General features: G+C 35.0%; 1 long non-coding RNA gene across 1 annotated transcript; it reads right to left on the bottom strand.

Annotated features, from left to right (window-relative positions):
* Positions 1 to 8,680: 8,680 nt before the first annotated feature.
* On the bottom strand, positions 8,681 to 18,898 carry LOC138348590 (uncharacterized). Its single transcript, XR_011221342.1, has 2 exons — positions 18,370 to 18,898; positions 8,681 to 8,954 (listed from the first exon to the last, which is right to left on the bottom strand). It is a non-coding gene; the product is annotated as an uncharacterized lncRNA (long non-coding RNA).
* Positions 18,899 to 21,205: the final 2,307 nt, after the last annotated feature.

Genomic DNA, 21,205 nt, shown 5'->3' with positions numbered 1-21,205 from the left:
TTTTTTCTCTAATTCCTGATTGCGTGTGTTTTAGATAATCATGCCTACACAAAGAGCAGTTAGAGGTCGTCCAACTAGGAGGAATGTTGAAAATAAAAGTTGTCAAATACACAAGTGTCACGACCGGGGAGCACCCCCTAGAAGTAACATGACGTACATGACATCTTGGAGGTCTTATAAAAGTCCATAGTCATTATCCATCGCATTGTCATAGGTAAATTTAACAAAAAAAATTAAACTATTCGTAGCACATCGTATGCTAGAATAAACATCAATAAAATAGAATATATTAGGGACACGGCCCTTTAACATCATAAAATAATATTTAAGCTATTACAATACATGTATAAACATGAAATAGGAAATCCTTGGAACATAAGAATCCCTTTTCTTGAGCTTGGAAAACACATATCAAGCCCTTCACTTCAAAAACAACCTTTAAGCATCCATAACCAACACTTTGAGTAAAAAGGTGAAGAAGAATGGTGTTAGTACAAGAATGCACTAAGTATGACCATCATGCAAAAACATACATTTAAAGAGGATATTTGGTTAGAAAAACATGCATCATGCCTTTTCGTAAAACTTCATAAAAACTTTGATATAATAAGCACAACATAAATCTTATACTTCACATAGTTCATATAGACACGTACAACGGTCATAACATCATATAAAGTCATACATTTCATCTAAGGCACATTAAGCATTGCATACACAATAACCTTCTTTTACCTTACTGTAAGTCTTTACCCTCAAGTAACCCTCTAGTAATAATTGGTCCAATGTATAAATAGTGTCCCATTTCATTACCCACACTCAAGCATTACCTTAAGTTCACCAAGGGGAACTTTCATACAACCATCATTAACTTAAGCACACAGTTTCACATAAGCACCATATATCATGAAACACATTGGTTACATATGACCCAACATACTTCAAGAACCACATATAAAATCGATTCCAAGACAACATGCAAATCAACACTACCAATAACATCATAAGAGGCAATAATCAACAATAGCATACTTGGAATTCATTTCATAATGACATAACAAAACCTTACTCATAATCCCAATCTAAGCCTACTAGTGAAATGCACATGTGAAGTCCCATAACCTTACACATACTTAGTATACTCACAATAGACCATAAGCATCATTATATACTTCATACATCATAGAGAAAAGTATAGACAACTTCGTACATTCCAAGTAAGACCATTATCATATAGTCACCATAGGACTCATACCATACATATTATCATACAACTAGGTCAACACCACAATATCATGCATATAAGAAATATACATATTCATATACATATAGAACACCTTCCTAGTAGGAACATCCTCCTCCTAGTCATAACATGGTATTTATATCTTATTTCAATTAAGAGTTTATTATGCAACAAACTTTAAATCACACTTAGGCAGATTCAAACCACTCAAGAAGCAATCGAGTCACACACACTAAATGCACATATATCATGAGTATTGTAGATCAACAAATACTACCATTTAGACATAATAACTTGTAGGCCATATTTAACATCATCATGTTTTCTAATGTTTAAGGAGGAATGTCCTTCTCCTTAACATACACACATGTTATCATGAGTTCATACACAAGCAATGCACAAAGTTCAATTTATTTTTTGAGAACTTCTTTACTTTTAACCCAAGCATGCTCATCTTCTCTTCATTTTAAAGTCAACATGATAAGTAACACCACACACTTCAAAACATAGAAAGTCATTACACATAAATATCAATTTCAAGCATGACAATAGTCTTCATAAGCATGCATGGATTAGGGAGATTCTTGAAATTTATAGGCACACATCAAGAGCACTAGATAAACATACCAACAACTTTTAAGAGTGAGCCTACATTAATAATTTTCAAGTCTTAAAAGTAACAGATTTTTAAGAGAATCATAATTTTCCATTTACAGGGAGCTCAAGTTTTCATTGATGGCCTAAAACACCACACCTTAAGAGTGACATCACCCATGCTCCTTACCTTCTCTCGTGAAGTCTAATGCACATTTAACATGTCAAGATGTACAACAACATGAGAAAACATGAATTTGAGCAAAAATCCATTTGCATGCGAATAAGAGTCCTCAATACATGAACAACATAGGGTCAATTTAGATATACATAATATATGGAGAACATGCAACTTATACTTTTATGCAAGACTCCTATTATGGACAAGTTAATAGAAACTCTTTGATTTAAAGTTCAAGTAACAATAGAAGGACAGATTAGGGATATCTACAACCTTACTACTCAGATCATCATCCCCCACTTAGGGTAAACCCAATTGAGAGCAACTTATCACTACCGTAAGAGAACATAGAAACATCAAGGGTACTCAAAATCTTACTATCTAGGCACATTATCCCCTACTTGGGGTAAGACTAATCATATCATGCCGTTAAACACCAATATCAAGGAAATCCAAGACCAAACTTACACTCTTCACTCAATAAAGTTTAACATCATTAAGGATTTTCACTCCTAATGTCAAATCAAGGAGTATACTAACTCAATCATCAAGGGCAATACCTCAAGCCTCATCATTCCTCTTCTAACACCAAAAGGAAACTCATAATAATCAAGTTATGTCATTCTACCCAACCACATAAGGAGTCAATTACACCATGAATACTAAGGGTCATGAAAACCTTAGGGGAAACAATAGAGGAGACTTGGGCATGAAGGCCTCTTTATTTTCTTTCAACACTAGGGCAAGGTAAATTCTAGGTAATTCCAAGCCACATTATCAACATAAAAGGTAACCACACTACCTTCACTTCTAGGATCAAGCCTACACAAAAGACTCCAATCCATACAAGGCAACTATGAAGAATCCAACACATATACAAAGGCAACATTTGCACCATTACACATATTTAAAGGCAACATACATATTTATCTATTTACCACTATCCTTCAAAGAATTTCAAGTCTAAACCTTTTTCCATACACTACAATCATGAAAAAAAAAATAGCAACTTGTCATTCCAAAAAGGAACTCAATTCCACTGTAACAACTCTTATCAAGCTATAACCATACCACAACATAAATTTTCACATAACATGTCATTTCTCATAAATCACATATATAGAAATAAATGATATCACATCAACATATATTCCAAATTCACATTCACACATACTCATTCAGCCATAAAACAAAGATAAGCATCAATAATCACATTTTTCCCTCAAGCATATAGATACCATGTCATCCAAGCAATCACATCAAAAGATCACCTGACAAGAAAACATAATAGAGAGATCATATAGATTTAAGTCACATGGCATTACATGAGAGTAGTAAAGAAGGTAAACTTTATTTACCTATAATGTCTCGCTCATAAACGTGACACGACTCACCACCGATGAATGAGACTCTACTAGACGTGGCAATATGAAACTTTGGATCCTTAAACCACTTTAATAACCCCATGCTCTGATACCACGTTTGTCACGACTGAGGAGCACCCCTAGAAGTAACACGGCGTACTTGACCTGTCAGAGGTCTTATACAAGCCCATAGTCATCATTCATCGCATTGTCATAGGTACAATTAGCAGAAAAATTAAAATTATTCATAGCACATCGTATGCTAGAAACACTTTATATATATATATATATATATATATAATATAATATAAGTCATAATACATAGTTAGACTCTAACCCTCTTTTGTCATCTTCGACTCAACATCAATAGAATAGAATAGAATAGGGACACGGCCCTTTAACATCAAAAAATAATATTTAAGTTATTACAATACATTGAACATAAACATGACATAGGAAATCCTTGGAACATAAGGAGCCTTTTTCTTGAGCTTGGAAAACACATATCAAGCCCTTCACTTTAGAGAGAACCTTTAAGCATCCATAACCTACACTTCGTGTAAAATGGTGAAGAATAATGGTGTTAGTAAAAGAATGCAATAAGTATGACAATAATGCAAAAACATGCATTTAAACAGGATATTTGGTTAGAAAACCATGCATCATGTCTTTTAGTAAAACATCATAAAAACTTTAATAAAATAAGAACAACAAAGATCATATACTTCACATAGTTCATATAGACATGTACAACGGTCATAACATCATATAAAGTCATACATTGCATTTAAGGCACATTAAGCATTGCATACACATCAAACTTCTTTTACCTTACTCTAAGTCCTTACCCCCAAGTAACCCTCTAGTAACATTTGGTGCAATGCATGAATAGTATCTCATTTAACTACCCACACTCAAGCATCACCTTAAGGTCACCAAGGGGAACAGTCATACAATCAGCATAAACTTAATCACTTACTTTCACATAAGCACCACATGTCATGAAACACATAGGTTACATATGAACCAACACACTTCAAGAACATTACGTCTATTGTCCATTTTACTTTAGGGAAACCCTAGACTTAACTGACAATAACACCATGCAAGCCAAACATGGAATTTGGTGTCGTATAACTCCACAGCAAAATGAGGTTCTCTACTTTCCAAGGTAGAACATTCATATCATACTAACATCTAGGTGGATGCACTTACTAGGACCTATGAGGGAAACATAGTTATGGAACTAGGAGATGTATATTGAAATTCTCTTTCTTCCCTTAGGAATTATAGTTTCCATCTCATGAGATCATTTTGGAACTAGTCTTCCTCATTTGGAAGGTGCACCTTCTCATTTGGTCGAGTTCACTCGGTGCTAAGCTACGTTCCCTTTATTGAAAAGTCCTTATTAACTTTACTGCATAAAATTTGCTTCAGGAGGTCTAACTCCTTATATGCTTAGCTCATAGGTATAGATGAGAATGTCTTTTCATCAACATAATTCATGTGAGAAAACCTTTTACATGGACATAGCATATTCAAGCACAATCCATTTTGGAGTACATTGAGAATACCTTTAAAGAGACTCCCTCTTTACTAGATTATCATACATGCTTCATTAGATGCATTCATGTGTGTCTATGTGTACTTACATTAGAAGACCTTTCACATAAACACATTTAGACATTACATTATCATACTTAATCATATCATATTCTTTACATCATAATGTATATACTTTCATGTTCATAGCTTAGGCATGCATTCATGTACAAAGAGATACCACCCTACGAATTATATTATCAAGATACACATGTGCAATGCATAGGATAAAATCTCATATACTTGCCTATAATAGTACACCTACAAAGTCATCCTAGTTAAGATACACATAATACTTCATGGACATGTACTTTACATGTGTAGTAGTATATATTAGTGCATACGAGAGTTATCCTTTCATTAGACACCATGAACCTATACTACTTATAAGCATGCATGAGGTATGAGTGTGTATACATTGGTCAACGTGATAACATAATGACTATTAAAATCACATTGAGGCATCCATCCTCTTAAGACCACAATGCACATTAAAGCATAGACCACACACAACATAATATAATAGGAGACAAGAATACTTCCACCTTGCATTATAGACTCTTAACATGGCTAAGATTACACATTAATATAGGGATACATAGGTAGGGGTCAATCAACATTAGGACTTCATCAATGGGTGCGCATAGACAAAACCTAACCCTAAAAACTCCATTCAATTGACATCATATCATTAGCACACCTAGTACAAGATACTAGCATTGGAGACTAGGCATAAAACTTCATATGTGCGGTCATCATAACAACACTTCACAATTCACCAACTTACCTTCAAGTCCATGATCAACACATATATGTATTGACAAGAAATTAAACACCGCCACATAAGTGGACCATACCACACAATATATACAAGGCCAATTTAACTAGCAATTCTATAAAAAAAAGTAGAGAAATAGGGAAATATTACAAATTCACCAAGCTTTGATCATCATTGATCAATACTCATGATCAATCAATAATTCATATATAAGGCAGTAGCTAAAAGTAAAATAACATAATCAAAATCATAACTAAATCATCATAAGATTCAGATCACATCATGTACACTACATCATCAATTCTATAGGAAGTAGAGAAAAATAGATAAAACTTACCAAACCTCCAAGCCTTGGTCATCATTGATCCGTTACCCACAATTGATCATAAAGTCACATAGAAGACAATAGCTATCATCAATCTTTCATAATTGTATCATATTATAATCAACATAACATCAAGATCACAATAACCACAATACAGTCTAAATTGAGAAATTGGGCGGATCATGGGTTCATCATGAAATTCAATTGAGAATTACATTCAAAACAGTAGTTAATCATCATGCTTTTGAAATTATTTTTAGGAAGAACCTATGGCTAGATTGGAAGATAGAGAGTTTGATCATGAATTCTCTTTAAAAAGCTTTGAATGAACTTCTTAGATGAATCGATAACTAAGGATGAAGGAAACCATACCTCATTACATGTGAAGACCACAAAAAGTTGAAGAATAAAGCTTTATAATCCATCAGCATGGTTGCTCTTGAGCTTCATCTCCAATGGAAGTTTCTAGAGAGGTTTTGATTTGAGAGGGAAGGGTGAAATTTAAAGAATGAATTGGGAATTGGGTTTTGATCTTTTTAACCAACTTAATATACCTCATAATTGATAAAAATAACTGCTCTTGATATCCGCTCCTTAGCATGACAACGTGCATGCTATAAAGTTGCAGGTTCCATCTACGTTGGGACTGATGGACCTCCTCTAAACGACAGGATCGTACTGTCCTTCTGTAGATGGTGACTGAGGCTACAATCTAGGCGCTTAATCTCATGCAGCTAAGTGTTGATATACACCTCCATCGATGGGGCATCACCTTCTGTATGGGGTATCGTTCTTGGGCATAGATTGACACTACCAAGGCAGGGTCTAGGCAATCTTTAGGGTCCTCCTCAAGGACCTATTGGGTGGTCCTTCGGGAGTCGTGCTTGAATTTTCCAATGAAATCAGATTCATATACAAGTTAAGTACCTCTTGCATCAATTTCATCAAAAACAAACACGTAAAACGTGCACATATCAAAGCTAACTTTTGAACTTCACCGGACATTCATAAACGTTTGACCTCCAAATCACTTCAAATAAAGTATGCACATTGTAAAAACACTTAATTGACATATTATTAACCTTTTTAGGTACATGTGATGCTCTAGGTACCTTACAAACTGCAAGGAAAAGTTACTAAGAGGCAATTAGTATTTTGAGTCTGGCTTTGGCTAATCAGGTTGTTCAATAAAGAGGAGCTCCACTAGAAGGGGCTGACACTCCAAAAATTCATGAGTTATTGAGGATGAAACCCCCAAGTTTCACTAGTTCGAGTACTAATGAGGATCTAGAAAACTTCAATGAGGAACTGAAAAAGGTATCAAGGTGATGTATTTTGTTAACACTGAACAAGTTAAGCTAGCTGCATATCAATTGAAGGGCGTTGCTAGGACCTAATTTCTCCAATTGAAAGAGGGTAGAGCTGAGGGTGCACCCCCTACGAGTTGGGTCTATTTTGAGAAAGCTTTCTTGGGGCAGTTATTTCCTTGAGAATACATGAGTTCCTTAAACTTAAGCAGGATTCTCTAAATGTTCATGAATATGGGTTGAAGTTCACGCAACTATCCCGTTAATCTCAGGAGATGTCTAAGGACATAAGGAGTAGAATGAGTTTGTTTGTTGTTGGTTTGGGGCGCTTATCAAGCAAAGAGGGTCGAGCAGCAATGCATATTGGGTAAAAAGACATTTAGAGTTTGATGGTCTATGTGTAGCACGTAGAGGAAGAAACGTTGAGAGATAAAGAGGAGTTCAAGAACAAGAGGGTTAAGATAGGGAATGAGTCCGTGAGATGAAGAATTATTCCAACCAGTATCATTCCAATAAAAACAAAAGGGACTTGCTTGATTATATACTAGTGCACCTGCACTTCAGAACAGAGGTGAGTATTTTGGTCAGAATTCCAGAGCTAAGCCTGCTTATACCTAGGGTAGTATGGCACAAGGGGGTAGTAAGCCTCCTTTTTGTTCTAAGTGTGGTAGGAACTATTTGGGTATTTTTCGTGAGAGCTCCAATGTTTGTTCCAAATGTGGTTTTACTAGGCATTTCATGCAATATTGTCCAAAGAACAACAAGGGAAATGGTAGTGGGGGAAATAGAGCCCAATCTTCATCAGTTGCTCCACAACACAAGTTTTCACCTAGAGGGGCAAATTTTGTTACTAGCGAAGGAACGAACCCCTTGTATGGTATCAACAATTCCCAAGAGCAAGAGGATTCGCCGGATGTTGTCACTAGTATGATTTGAGTCTTTGACTTTACTATTTATGTTTGCTAGATGCAAGAGCGAGGTTATATTTTTCAACTCCATATGTTGCTATGAACTTTGTGTCACATCAGGGTTTACACCCTAGATGTAACCGACATCGTCGTCTTTTTCAAGGACTAATACTAGCCTCTTAGTTTCATGTCATTACATTCATCGGTTGAAAAATTGCAAAAAAATTTAAAATGTTCATTATCACTACTTGGAGGTTTACATTGACATCTACATACACATAATATATATTCAAATCGAGTATACATAGACCCTTCGTATAGGAAGATACATAGCCTTCTACTTTTATTGCACATATATATATACGTAAAATATAGAAATAGTCTCAACGTTTGTCTCATCTCATACCATCTAAACAAATATCAAAATATGGGCATAGCCCTTACATCAATCCAACAAGACATATATAGGTCATACAAAAGTACAATACTCAATCAAAAAGGAAAGGAATGAAAGAGTAAATAAGCTCATAACAAAATCCGTAAGCTAGAGGATGGAATTGCCCTCGAAAGATGAGGATCTTCCCTACTTGGATGAAAGAAAGAATCCAAGCCTTCAAAAACGTCGCCTTTCAAACTCTTCAATGACCGAAACCTAAAATGTTTGGGAAAAAGGAAAGAAAATGGGGTTAGTACTCCACATATACTAAGTATGGGATCTTATGCACATACAAAAGCAAAACATGCTAAAAGGGACTTTTTGTCAAAACATGTTATTTTACCCTTCTAGGGACTTAATGCAAAGTCAAGTAAGTCATATCAATCAACCAAACATGCTTACAATCTCAACAAGTAACACTTATCCCAACATACTTGAAACCATGATTTACTACAACCCTAACATCAAGGAATAATATCACAAGAATGAATAAGAGTCAAACAATATGATAATAAGCAAGATAACTACTCATAAGTTCTTATCAAGTCAAGAAGTACAATGACCAAGCAAAGCCCCATAACCTTACTCAATCAAGTATCCTCAACAAGAATACATGTCGAATGTCCAACTTTACATATCATGGCATTTAGGTTTACATTACATCATATATTAACATTGTAACTCAAGGCATATTCATAAATGAACTGATCAACATATAGTATCAACAATGTGTCATTGTCATCATATATACATCATATATTATCATAACATAAACATATATAAGAATCTTCTCCTAAGACTCCCCTCAAGTCTAACTAGTGCAATATTTAGGTAGAGTCTCATACCCTTACCTAGACTAAGCTAGACCCCTTAGGTTATCCAAGTTAGAGTTCGAGTCCTTTAATTCATTTTACCTTTTGGGAACATCTTTCCCTAACTGACATAGACCACATGACCTAGTGTGGAATATGGTGTCATAAAACCCTACACCGAAAAAAGGCGTACTACTTGCCAAGGTAGTACCAAAACATGAAACATAGCAACTACGTGGATCCACTAGCTAGTATTCATATGGGGGAAACATAGTTCAAGAACTAGAGATATAGTTGGGACCCTCTTTATGCGCCATGCATTATAGTCTCCAATCTCAAGAGTAATGTAGTGTTCCTACCTTTCCTATGTGGGAAAGGACACTCCACAATCTAGTTCACTCGGTGCTAAGCTAGAGTCCCTTTTTGAAATGTCTTTAAGCCTTTAATTAAAAATCATAGCTTAATTTAGTTCATAGGGTATACCCCTTATATAATCATCATCATCAATAGCTCAATAAGAATTGTATGAGTATAAGTCCTTGCATCACAATTCATATAAGTGAGGTTAACATATTAGAATTTCATATCATATTAAGGCACATTGATAGTTTTCTCCATCCTTATATGACATACACCTTAATCAACCTCACAACATGGTCACGACATTTCAATTCAACATCATACAACCCTATAATCCTAGTATAAGGCATACTACAATGCAATATCTTGACTTAACAACAACTAATCACAATTGGAAGTAAAGATAGAGATTCTAAGACTTACCTAGTCTTCCTCGTAGTCTATCATCAAGGTCTTACCATCAACCCATAACTCAACCCAATTTATGGAGTAACATTATCACATAATGATAACCAATATTATAACAAGGCGAATTGCATCTCTATAACACAATTCAACTCTAGATCATAACTTGTGACAAGATACATAGGCTAATTTCACATTTTAATTCATAACCTAAATCTCATCTCAAGAACTAGCATGATAGGATAGTAATCAAATCAACAACCTACTCAATTGAATGATCACAATACAATATAGGTCAAGATAAATACCTAGGGTTAGGGATATAGGATCATATCCTTATATTTAGACCAAACCATCAACAATTACCATAAAAAAGTTGAATTAAATATTAATATACTCAATATAACCCTAAGAAATCATTAACAACTCAATCTATAACTTTAAACCCATAGGAAAACTCAACTTTTGAAATATATTTTTGAAGGAACCCTTTGAGGAAAGAGTCTCAAAGGTGAATATAACCCATACCTTAACGTTTGTCAACAATTTGATGGTGAATTTTTCCCTTTCCAACCTCGAAACCCTTGTCCTTGCTAGTCTTCAATGGTGAGTTCATGTAGAGAGAGAGATAAGAGAGAAGGAAGAGAGTTCATGTGAGAGTTGTTTTTAGGTTAATGAGAGTTGAGGGTATTTATAATGGGACTTAATAAGTTAATTAGTCTCCATTTAATCCCCAACAAATCCCTAAACCACTTAATTAATTAAATAAGACCAACTTAAATTAGGTAGAAAACTCGACCCTTATAGACGAAACCCCGATCGACGGACCTTCTGTGAGTCGACGGACATCCCTCCTCCGTCCTGCACTCCTTCTTCTTTGTAGAGACTGTGCAGGTGAGGGGATTTCTCAAATTGTTTAACCGTCGAACTGTGTAGGTGAGGGGATTTCTCAAATTGTTTAACCGTCGGACTGTGCAGGTGAGGGGATTTCTCAAATTGTTTAAGTGTGGGACGACGATGGCATCGACGCCCCGTCGATCCAGATACGAGCCGTAGTCTGCACCTTTGCACTCCGTCAAATGAGTTCAGAGGTTGTGTGGGTGAAAGGGCCTTCTCTACCAGCCTAAGTGTGGGATGACGGTGACATTGACGCCACTTCCGTCCACACACGGGACGTCTTCTGTCCCGTTGATGCACACTGCCAGGCAGTGTTGCATCAAACTACAAGAGTCCTCCTCAAGGGCCCTTGGTTGGTCTTTGGGGAGTTGTACCCGGACGTTTCAACCATGAAGCCACTCAAACACTTATTATCTACCTTTCCACCAATTTTTTTACATTTCTGACTCCTAAAAGTTAGTCAAATAGGCTAATGCACACTAACATCCCTTTGAACCAACTTTTTGAACGTAATGGACGTCCCTTATAAATGACCTATATTCATTTAAAATGAAATTATAATAGTACTTAGACGTCATGACACCTATGTTAGGCCTTACAATGTGTCTTGGATTTTCAAGGTGTTACACTTTGATATTATTCCTAAGGAACTTACTTAACAGTTCAATGTTTCTTCACCTTTTGGTGAGTCCATTCTAGCAGAGAGAATATATTGTGATTTTCCCATTTTCATCAATCACAAGAGTACCATGGATGATTTCACTTAGTTAGATATGGTAGTTTTGAAGTCGATCTCAATATGGATTGGATTCATGCCTATTCTGCCTCACTTGATTATAGAACTCGAATAGTCATGTTTAGTCTCCAAATGAGCCAGTCTTAGAGTGGAAAAGCCGTTCATTAGTGTCTAAGGGTCATTTCATTTTGTACCTTAAAGAAAGTAAGTTAGTTTCTAAAGGGTGTGTCTATTACTTGGTCCGAGTTAATGACTCAAGTGTTGAGGTACCTCTAGTAGTAAAAGAGTTTCCAGAGGTCTGTTTAGACGATATTACTAGATTTTCTCCTGAGAGTGAGATAGGCTTCGGTATAGATGTTCTTCCAGATACTCATCCTATATCTATTTCGTCATACAGAATGGCACTAGCAGAATTGAAAGAGCTTACAGAGAAGTTAAAGGATCAATTAGATAAGGGTTTCTTTCGACCAATTATCTCACCTTGGGGCCCTCCGGTCTTGTTTGTGAGAAATAAAAATGGTTCCCTTAGGATGTGTATAGACAATCGTAAATTGAAAAAGGTTACCGTCAAGAACAAGTATCATCTTCAAAGGATTAATGATTTATTCGATCAAATTCAGGGTGCCACCTATTTTTCTAAGATAGATATCAGATCTGGCTACCATCAATTGAGAGTAAGGGAATGTGATATTCTAAAGACAACTTTCAGATGTCGATGTAGTCATTTTGAGTTTTTAGTCATGTCCTTTGGGTTCAGTAATGCACCAACAACATTCATGCACCTTATGACTAGTTTATTCAAGCCTTACTTAGATATGTTTGTTATCGTCTTCATTGATGACATTCTAATCTATTCGAGAAATGGAGAAGATCATGCTAGACATCTCAGAATATTTTTCATACTTTGAAAGATAATGATTTATATGCTAAGTTCTCTAAATATGAGTTTTGGCTTGAGTTTGTGGCGTTCTTAGTCCACATAGTGTCTGGTGATTGAATTAGAGTTGATACCCAAAAGATAGAGGTAGTGCAGAGTTGGCCTAGACCCACATCTACGACTGATATTAGTAGTTTCTTGGGATATGCTGGCTACTATAGAAAATTCATAGAGGGGTACTTCTATTTCATATCCTTTTACCAAGTTGAATAAGAAGACAATTAAGTTTCAATAGTCTGAAGCTTGTGAGAAAATCTTTCAAGAATAGAAAAAGAGGTTGACTAGTGCCTAGTTTTGATCGTACCAAAAGGTACTCAAGGTTTTGTCGTGTATTGTGATGCATCTAGAGTTTAATTTTGTTGTATGTTAATACAGACTGACAAAGTTATAGCTTATGTCTCAAGCCAGTTTAAGGTTCACGAGAAGAATTACCCAACCCATGACTTAGAGTCTTTTGCAGTAGTATTCGCTGTGAATATATGGTGCCATTATCTTTATGGAGTTCATAAGATGTGTTTATCAATCACTAGTACCTTCGGTGTGTGTTTAGTTAGAAAGAGCTTAATCTTAGACAGAGAAGGTTGTTCAAGTTACTTAAAGATAATGACATGAATATTCTTTTATCACCCAGGCAAGGTTAATGTTGTTGTTGATGCCTTGAGCAGGTTATCAATGGGTAATACCTCCTATTTTGAGAAAGGTAAGAGAGAGTTAGCAAAAGAGGTGCATAGACTTGCACGAATAGGAGTTCGACTAATGGATTTTCATAGAAGAGGGGTAGTGGTGATGAATGGGGTTGAATCATCATTATTGTCAGAACTAAGAGTAGAAGAAAGACTAAGATCCTTTATTGCTTGAATTAAAGACAAGTTTTCATAAGCAAAAGTTGGTGTCTTTTGAACAAGGAGGAGATAGTGTTTTGAGTATTTAAGGTAGATTGTGTAATTGATTTCAAGGGTAATTGAGATGATCACCTATCTCTCATTGAAATTTCCTACAACAATAGTTACCATTCTAGTATCCAGATGGCTCCTTACGAAGCTCTACATATCCTATTGGATGGTTTGAAGCAGATGATTGAGTATACTTGAACGCTGCACTCAAGAAGTGTGATATTGAGGTTTTTTTAGAAGGGGAAACTTAGTCCTCAGTATATTAGTATCAAGTATAACTTATGTTTTGAAGAGTTTTTGGTCCAGATTCTAGATTTCCAAGTTTGCAAGTTGAGGAGGACCAAGGAATTAACATCAATCACAGCTCTATGGATGAATCAATTTGTTGAGGGAACACTTGGAAAGTTGAAGAGGATATGAAAAAGAGATATCCACATATCTGTGAATCCAGAGAAAATGCAGACCAAGGCACTAATTTTCTTCTTAGTACTCTTTAAATTATGAGTGAGCCTATTGTTTGTTTTAATTTCCTCGTTTGGTGTTTAAACTAGATGTTACCACCTTTAGCCTAGTAAGAGTAATCTCATTCGAGGATGAATGTTTCCAAGGGGGAGTATTGTAACATCTCGCAAATTGAAATAGCTAGAAAGAATTTTATAACTTGAAATAATCATTTTAAGTTATGAAATGTAGAGTTTTGGTCAACTTCAAGTGTCCATAACTTCTAGGTGAGTGTGCAATTTTGAGTTCATATGAGTAAGATATGTCCTTTGAAAGTTGAGTTTTTCGATTAAGGAATTAGCCAATGTAGATTTTAGAAAGGTAGTTTGGTCTTTTCCTTGCCCAACTAATTAATTTCGTTTTTAGTAAATATATTGGGGTCATAACTTAGTTAGTCTAGTTTACGCTTTTGAAAAAAGAGTTAGGGATTTTGGAGAAAGAATGCAAGAGAAAAGTTAAGAGAAAAAACAAGAATCACAAAGGACGAACAATTTTTGTTGTGGATTCGCCAAGGAATTGATCCTACAAGGTATGTGTGTCTTCATAGCATTACTTTAGTTCATCCGCGTGCCAACCATGTTCAGTTCCGCGCAATTTGTCCCAAAAGAGTTTGAAAGTTGATGTTTTTGATATGTATTCTTGAATTTGAATGTTTCTCTTGGTTTGGATTGAATTGTGGAGTTTCTTAGATCTTAACATTGAGTTTTATAGTTGTATTGAGTTAGGTTATTGAGTACATATGTTGGGTATCAAAATCTAAAATGAATTTGGGAAAATATTCTAGTTTAGTCGAATTTGGGCTGTTAAATGATGAAGGTAAAAGTCGAGCGCAATCTGGCAAGCAAGTTTGCAACACTTTCTCCCCTTGTGAGAAAAAAACGTTTCTCCACGTCGTGGTTAGGACACAAACTCATCTACCTCAAAATTTTATTTTACGAGTAATTTCTTAAAATATCTCCACATCGCAAATTTTTTCCAAGAGAGTGATTTCGTGACTTTTCTCATGTTGCGCTATCTAAAATCATTCCCAAACATCATGAGATCTTTTTAAACACAAATCATATTCCTTGAATCCATAATTTAACTAAATGATTAGTAAAGACTCAAGTCAAGAGTAGTTAAGATCAAAGTCAAGAGTCAAGTAAGAGAAGTTTATTCCACATTTTCAAAATTCTTTCCACAAATGTTTTTACTTTAATTTAAGACATAATTTTTTAGTTCAGTGAAGAGAAATTGAAGTTCTGTTCTCAAAAAAAATATATATACAGGACTAGATATTCCCAAAGAGATTTAAAATATTTTCACATTTAAGTAAGAACGGAAACTGAGATTTCCTAACACCTTTCGGGCTAGTTTTTAGAAAATATTAAAAGCTTTATAAACAAAGCAAGACGGGAAATTGAGATCTCCAAGATAGCCTTTGATCTATGTTTTTTAGCATTAATCTCAAATCATTAAGAAGTATGTTTTTAAAACGTAAGTACTAGTCTGTTGTGGGAGTAGTATTGAGCACCGAATTGGGGACGATCATGAGTTCAGATAACTCACGTCTCCATATAACCATGTAGCCACCATGGGTAGAGAAGGGTCATACTTTTTAGATGAATCCTTTTCACTATAAACTAGTGGATCCATTTAGTAGTTTAGGTCCTATACCTTTGGCCGTGTATAGGATGTGCTAGCAGCATAAGGTAGATCGGGGTATCATTACCATAGCTCTTATGTAATTGTTTCCGGTTCGAGAAACTCCCACAAAAGTAATTGTATTTCTATATGCACAGTTATTTGTCTTTCTAAATATATTTCAGAGTTATATTGTATCCTTGTGTATACACAGAGCTCACATCATGTTTTAAACAACTTTTCTGTAGATTGCACTTTCTTTTAAATTATTATATTGAAATGAGTCCAATATTGCTGAGTCAAGTTGAACTAGGTAAGTTTCTCAGATTTACCTTTCAAGCCTATGTTGTTTTAGCATTCGAACTCGCATACTCGTTTGTTCAATTTACTGATGTCAGTTGGTCTGCATCTTATTATGAAGCAGATGCAGGGAACCACGATACATGTTGATCGAGCTTGAGCATTCGGAGTCTATTAAAGAGCCTTCTTGCATTCTGGAGGAATCTTTTATTTTCTTTCTAGTTCAGTTCATTAGGATCTAGAGGGATTTGTCTCAACATGCATCTCAGTGGTTTTAGAGGCTTCATAGATCTTATGAAAAAATGCATATAGTTTTTTGATGTTTTAAGTAAACCCGAATAAGGGTCTGCTCGAGGCCAACAATTGTCTCTGAGTGACAATCCTGTCCAGGGTGTAGGCTCGGGGTGTGACACCTTATTTGGTGTGCGAACTAGAAATTTGGGGTAAAAAAATTTGTTGACCGAGGAGAATGTATTAGGCATCCCTCGAGTTCTGTGGTTCTTACACGATCACATTTATTGACTTAAACTTATTTTAGGTATCTTTTGGATATATTTTTGTAGGTCATGATTTTCTCACATTTTTATTTGTTGAACCTTTATTTGGTCTCGACCTAGATACAACAACATTCTTGGTCTTAATATTTAGAAATATAATTATCTTCTTTGCATCATGCTTAATAATTTTATCTTAAAAAATTATTTTACATAAAGGAAATATAATTGTATTTTTGGACATGTTGTTTTATTGCATCCTAGAGTTAATTTTAATGTCCCAAGATTGCATCACACTTAATAATTTTATATAAAATTGTCAATTTACATAAGTGAAATATAATTATATTATTGGAAAAGGTACATTATTGCATCTTTGAGTTAATCTTAATGTCCTAAAAAATATATGTGTGACCGCATTCTTAATCGAAACAGACTTTTGAAACAGGTCATATATGTTGACATCTTTTGAGAGAGCGCAACATCGCGGTGACACACCAAAAACAATAATTCAGTTTAAAAAGAATTCTTAAAAAGGGTAAAAGGCAGTCGCTACCTATGTTTTTAGGAAAACTAGAAAACCAATTAACAAATTTAACTTAAAATAAATATCTACGAAACCAACATATTCTAGGTAAGGGGGGGTTCAAGTTATTTTGAAGGGAAGGTGTTAGACATCCTTCGAAATTCATAACGGTGGTTCCCGACTTAGTTGAGGAGGAGATAAGAATAATATACAAGTATAATAAACATGCAATATGCACGATACTAAAATAAAACAATAATATCAGCTTAAGGTTTTCCTAATATCGATATATACAAGATAATGAATAAAGAATAAAATTTGAACTTCAGTTGAATAGCTTTATAGGAACATGAATAAATAGGAATAGATCAAATAATAACTTAAAAATAAAAATTTATCTTATTAACATAGGAGGCCTTAGAAATTGACGGTAATCTCTTAATCGTCCAATTTTAATAAACAAAATATGAGATTAAATTAAATTTCTGTCTTTTAAAATAGAGAGACTTCTAAAATCAAGGATTTTTTTTCATTAGTCAATTTCAATTAACAACGTTTATGAATTTATTCAAACAATGAAAGATAAGAAAGGATCAAAAGTGAACATGAAAATATTCTTATCAAATGGCTTTACTAATATCTTCAAGTTCAAAGCGAGCAACACTAACCTAGCCACCTAAATGACTCATCACCACAATAAACTTGCTTAAGCAAAATAACAATTCTAAAAAAAACTCAATAACAAGAAGAGAAACCTCACTAAATTTAGTGTTCACTATTATACCAATATATTAAAATAATGAAGAGTGATTACAAATGTGTACTATAACAAATCATAGAAACAAATAAATAAAAAATTAATCATCCAACAATTATTAACTATAATAAAATAATAACAATTAAACCAGAACAATGAATATTAAACAAAATAGAAATAATAGAAAACTAATAATCACTCAATAGAAGCCATAAAATTTATCAAAAAACCAATAACTTAATAACTTAACATTCTGCAATCTAAACACTAGAACTGAATAGATGCTCTAATCACCATGAAAAAATGCAAATTAATTAGAAGGTAATACTAAGTTCATCCTCAATAATCTGAACAAGCAGCAAAAGAAAAAAATAAATAAACAACTTTTACCTGAGAAAGCAAAAAGTTGGATCTGCTAATCACTAGAGATGGAAAATTCGATCAGAATGAGAACTCGGTGCTCGTTTAATGGAGGTCTGGTAACCGGAGAAATGGAGAACGGAGATTGGGTTTCGTTCGTGGGGGTCAAGATTTCTTATAACCTGCAAAAACAAACGAAAATCAAAATATAGGGGGAAAGCCCGGTTTTAAATTCTGGTTCTTTGGGTGGATTTGGAGGTTGTTTTTTCTCTGCGTTTGAGGTTTTAGTTGTTGTTTTGCTGTAGCAGCAAAAGCGAGAAAGGGAAAGGGGTTTTGGGTGGTTGTTCGGGTTGTTTGTAGGAGAATAGCAAAGGGGTTTCGGGTCTGGTCGGAGGTCGGAAAGGACGAGATTTGTCATGCCCTACCCCCAAGACGTGGACACAAAACCTAGGATTACAAGTGACCCCATGATAACCCTACTAGAATAACAAGCAAATTATAACAAAACTACTGCTGGAGCTTAAATATCATAATAATAAAAGTGATGGGGAATACCCATATATCAAATATAAGAGGTTAATACAAAATAAATATCAAACTTAAACACTATGTTGAATCTAACTATGTCTGAAAATGACCTCTAACTGACTAGAAGTGTTGGGAGAGGCCCCAACTAAATCTAAGTAAACTGAAACTAAAAGACTGAAAAACTGAAATATAACATGACTGTTATCCTTGAAGAATGGGGACTCACCACTGATGTTGCTGAACTGAAGATCGTGAACCAATCTAAACATGATCTGAAAATTGAGAACCTGAACCTACATCACGAGAAGATGTAGCGTAGAGTATGCCTTAGCACTTGAAAGGTACTGAGTATGCAGGATAGAGTAAAACTGAAAAGTAACATAACTGAATAGAGCAATAAAATAATAAATGATCTAAACATGATAAGAGTATTGAATATACTTAACATGATCTAGAAGCATGCATTGGCCAATTTTATAACATGTTGAGACTCAATATTGTATTGATAACATGGTTAATGCAAAAGAATCTGGCTAAATTGTGGGAGCTACTAATGACCGTCATGAAACCACATGAGCTAAATGTGGAGTCTGATGTATACATCCCATCGAGAGGACCCAATATACCCTACAATGATATAGAGGCATGACTTGCGTGATCACTAAAATGATGCACATAGTGGGACTTACAACCTACATGGCACATAGTTCTGGGACTTGAGAGTGAATGACCCTAGCCAACTCGGTTTTAAGTTACTCCTAATTGATTATGCAAATAAGAAACATTATGATTGAAATGTTGTAATACTAGATATCTCATAATACAAAAGTGCAAATGAGAATGCAAAAATTATATTGATATTATGACATTCGTAAAATGAGGCATGTATGTATATATTTGAATTTAACTGACCTAGCATATGTAATTCATGAACTAATGAACTACATAGCTAGGGTTCTAAATTCATGCAAAGAACTAAGCAACAACATGATAATCTAATTTGGATCATACTAACAAGTGAAACTCAACAATTTCTAACATTCAAGAAACGATATGTCGCATAATATCAAGGGAATCAAGAAAGTAACTGAAATCTAGGGACTATGGACAAAAGGAACCCACTAGTGAAATCTCACATACCTGGTGACGAATTCCACTAAGAAATTATTCGATTTAAGAGTTGGAACTAATGAAACCTTGTCGCGTTCTTGAACTAGGGTTTGGTCGCCTCTTTCTTCTCTTAATGCTCTAAGTTTCTATGTTTTGATAAATGATGTGACTTAGGTAAGTTCTAGTTATATTTGTAGGCTAAAAATAACCAAAACCATGTATATTAGGGTTAAACAACGTAGTTTAGGTGTTGAACAAATAAGGAAAATACCAAATGACCCCTGACATAAATATTGTCGGGGTCACCGACAGACGTAACCAACGAACCGTCAATCGACTTATAGTTCGTGTTGGTCAACCGTCAATTGGGACAAAAGCTTGATATAGAGGGTTGGATCCACGGACCACAATTTGTGACCTGACTTATGGTCCATGGATTCTGCGGTTGGTCAACACTTAGAGGTATTTTTGGGCTGAGTCTGGGGAGCGGTTGCCGGTTTGAACCACGAACCAGCTGCACGGGCTATGTGTCACCCTACGATCCGTGGCGACCGTGGGTTACACGTGCAACTTCTTGAAATTTGCATTGAAACCTGTTTTTGGATACATGGTGTTACATTATTTTCCCCCCGCTTGGAACATCCATCCTTGAATGAAGACTAAACTAGACGAAATAGAGGGAAAGAATTGCAACCCTACCACAGAAATACTAAGACTATTTTGTGACGAGTCTAAGTTCCATAACATGCAACTACGTTAAAAATGCAAGTACATACTAAGGGAACATGATACTAAGGTTAAATATGTGCATGAATAACTAAAAATGGAAAATGAACAAATAGATTAAGATGGAGTGGAATCGGAAGAAAAGAGGTCAGGATACTTGGCCATCATGACTGTTTCCGCTTTCCAAGTATCCCACTCTACGGACTGAATCCTTCACAAAACCTTGACTGAAGCGACTCCTTTATTTCTCAACCTTTTAACCTAACAATCAATAATCTTAACATGCACATCCTCATAAGTGAGACTATCATTTGCAACCACACTTTCTAAAAGCACAATGTATGATGGGTCACCCATACACTTCTTCAACAACCAAATGTGAAAAATTGGATGCACTGATGCTACTCTTATTGGCAACTCTAACTCATAAGTCACTTTTCCAATCCTTTTTAGAATCTTTTAAGGGTCTACATATAGTACTAAGCTTACTTTCTTGAAAAAT

Source organism: Solanum lycopersicum, chromosome 5, assembly GCF_036512215.1.
Source record: "Solanum lycopersicum chromosome 5, SLM_r2.1".
NCBI lineage: Eukaryota > Viridiplantae > Streptophyta > Magnoliopsida > Solanales > Solanaceae > Solanum > Solanum lycopersicum.
Note: the sequence above shows the minus strand (reverse complement) of the source record. Positions and strands in the feature narration are given on the sequence as shown.